The sequence below is a fragment of the Apteryx mantelli genome, unplaced genomic scaffold (genome assembly GCF_036417845.1).
Source record: "Apteryx mantelli isolate bAptMan1 unplaced genomic scaffold, bAptMan1.hap1 HAP1_SCAFFOLD_141, whole genome shotgun sequence".
NCBI lineage: Eukaryota > Metazoa > Chordata > Aves > Apterygiformes > Apterygidae > Apteryx > Apteryx mantelli.
The window spans coordinates 15,001-17,500 of NW_027118496.1; the positions used below are offsets into that span (position 1 = coordinate 15,001).

The 2,500-nt window shown below is 79.3% G+C and overlaps 1 non-coding gene across 1 annotated transcript; it reads left to right on the plus strand.

Moving 5' to 3' along the window:
* Positions 1-2,304: 2,304 nt before the first annotated feature.
* LOC136995622 (5.8S ribosomal RNA) lies at positions 2,305-2,457 on the plus strand. Its single transcript, XR_010887167.1, has one exon. It is a non-coding gene; the product is annotated as a 5.8S ribosomal RNA (ribosomal RNA).
* Positions 2,458-2,500: the final 43 nt, after the last annotated feature.

Here is a 2,500-nt window from a genome sequence, read left to right on the forward strand (position 1 = left end):
CTCGGCCCGCCGGCGGCTGTACGGCCCTCCCGGGGCTCGCTCGCCGAAGGCCCGCCGCCGATTCCCCGAGGCCGGTGGGGGACCGCCCCCGTCTGCCCCTCTCGCCTCCGCTGGCGCCCGCCGCCGGTGCCCATCGCCGGGAGCCGGCCCCCCCCTGTCACCCGACGGCGATCCGCCGCCGCCGGGGCAGGGGAGGGTCGGGCCCGGGGGAGGGTCCGGCGGGGAGCGGGCGGCAGTGCGCGGGAGGGTCGGCGGGGCTTGCTCCCCCGGCGCCCGCGGGAGGAAGCGGCGGGCGGAGACGCGAGCGAGATGGCACCCCGGGTCGGGACGGGTGCCGACGGGTCGCCACCCCTAAGCGGTGGGGGGCGGACCCGCGGCGGGCTGCGGCGGAGCAGCCCGTCTTGCAGAGACGGCGAGGACAGGCGTTCCGGGATGGCGCGCGGGGCGGGCGCCGGGCGGCGGCGGACCCCGAGCGGGGGCCGTCGCGCCAGGCCACGCGAGGCGACGGGTCGTGCCCGAGCGGGCGGCCCAAACCACGGCTCTCCTCCCGGGCGCAGCTGCCGCCGGGCGCCGGGTTACTGAGGGAAACCCCGGGCCCCGGGAGGAGGACGAGGTCGTGGCGGCGGGTGTCGGGCGCACCCCGCGGGCGGACGCTCCGCCGAGGGGCGCCGGAGCCGGCTGGCGGGTGCCGGGTTTCCCCTCCGCGTCCCGTCTCGCTGCTGCCGCCGAGGCTGCCGCCGTCGCCGCGAGGCGGCGGCGGCCCGGCGGCGGGCGGCGGCGGGGGAGGCACCCCCGCGGGGATTTCAGGTCGTTTCCCTCACCCCAGGGCCAGGTACCTAGCGTCCGCGCTCCTCCTGCCCCCCCTCGGTGACCCACCCGTGTGGTCCCGTGTGCCAGCTCGCTCCTCCCGGGCGCCGCGCCGTGAGCGCCGCACCGGCCGTGCCCTCCCGCCCTTTCCGCTTTCCCTTTCTCTCCCCCCCCCCACCGCTCCAGCCGCCCCGCGCCATGCCGCGGGGACCGTGCTGCGAGCGGGCCGGGCGGGGGGGGGGGGCGGGGTGGCGGGAGGAGCGGAGGGCCTCCGGCCACCGCGGCCGCCGGTAGCCGCCCCGGGTAGGGATGGCCATGGGCCCCGGGCTCCGGGCCCGAGGGTTCTCGGCGGGAGAGCCGGGCGGGGGTTTAAAGACTCGGGCGGCCCGATGCGACCCGGGGGGCAGCCGGGTGTGCTGCCGGAGGGCCGGGGGGCCGGCGCGCGCGGGCGCCGTGCCCCCCCATGCCAGCCGGCGCGCCCCGCGCTCGCCCTGCGGGCAGCCGGGACGGAGAGGGGTACCCTGCCCCCTCTCTCCGCGGTCTGGTCTCGGCGGAGGGACGCCGCGCGGTCGGCTGGCGCCGGCCTGCCTCGAACGCGTGACCCCGGCGCGAGCGCGTGCTCTCGCCGGGACGGTGAGCCCCCACCCACCGCGGGTGGTGCGGACGCCGCGCCTCGGCGCGATCCGCTCTCCTCCCTGGCCGGGGCTCTCGGTCTGCCGCCGTGGCCGCTGGCGGCGGCGCCCTACCCGCCGGCACTCCGCCATCCGGCGCGCCTGCCTCGCTCTGCCCAACCCGGCTTCGCCGGGCGGCGGGCGGGCGGCAGGCGGGCGGCGGGGGCGCCCCCCCCCGTTCTCCGCGTGGAGACGGGGAGAGCGGGCGCCGTCCCCGTCCGTCCCGCCTTGCCCGCCCGCCCGCCGCCGGGCGTCTGTCCGCGGAAGGGACGGGAGAGCGCGTGGTGTCGTCCGGGAGGCTGTGTGTGCGCGCGCGCGGGCGTGGGCGCCGCCTCGGGGCCACGGCGGAGCCGGAGGCCGGCGAGGCGAGCGAGGAGCTGGGGAGCGCGGGGCCGGTGGGCCGCGGGCGCGCGGGCAGCGGCCGGTGCCGCTGCCGGTGGCGGCCGGGCTCCGACGCTGGGGGTCCGCGGGGAGCCGCCCCCTCCCCCAGCGTCCCCGAGGCAGGCGGCGCGGCCGGCGCGCTGCTCCCCGCCGGGCCGGGCCGAGCCTGGGCGCCTGGGCCGGACTCGAAGCGAGCAAAGGGTTGTCCCAGGTCGGGAGCGAGGGCTCCCCGCCCTTCTCGTTCGGGTTTTCCTTTTCCCTTTTTCCCCCCCCACTCTGTGCTCGTACGGTCAGCGGGGCGAGCCCCTCTCTCTGGCTCTCGGCCGTCCCTCGCTCAGCAGCCGGCGTCGGCGTGAGGAGGGAGGCGGAGCGGAGGGGGGGCCCTCAGGGGCTGCCGAAGGCTGCCCGGTCCCCCCGCGCGCGCGGCGGGGGCCGAAACCGAGACAACTCTTAGCGGTGGATCACTCGGCTCGTGCGTCGATGAAGAACGCAGCTAGCTGCGAGAATTAATGTGAATTGCAGGACACATTGATCATCGACACTTCGAACGCACTTGCGGCCCCGGGTTCCTCCCGGGGCTACGCCTGTCTGAGCGTCGCTTGGCGGTCAATCGTCACCCCCGCTGTCGCGTTGGCGCAGCG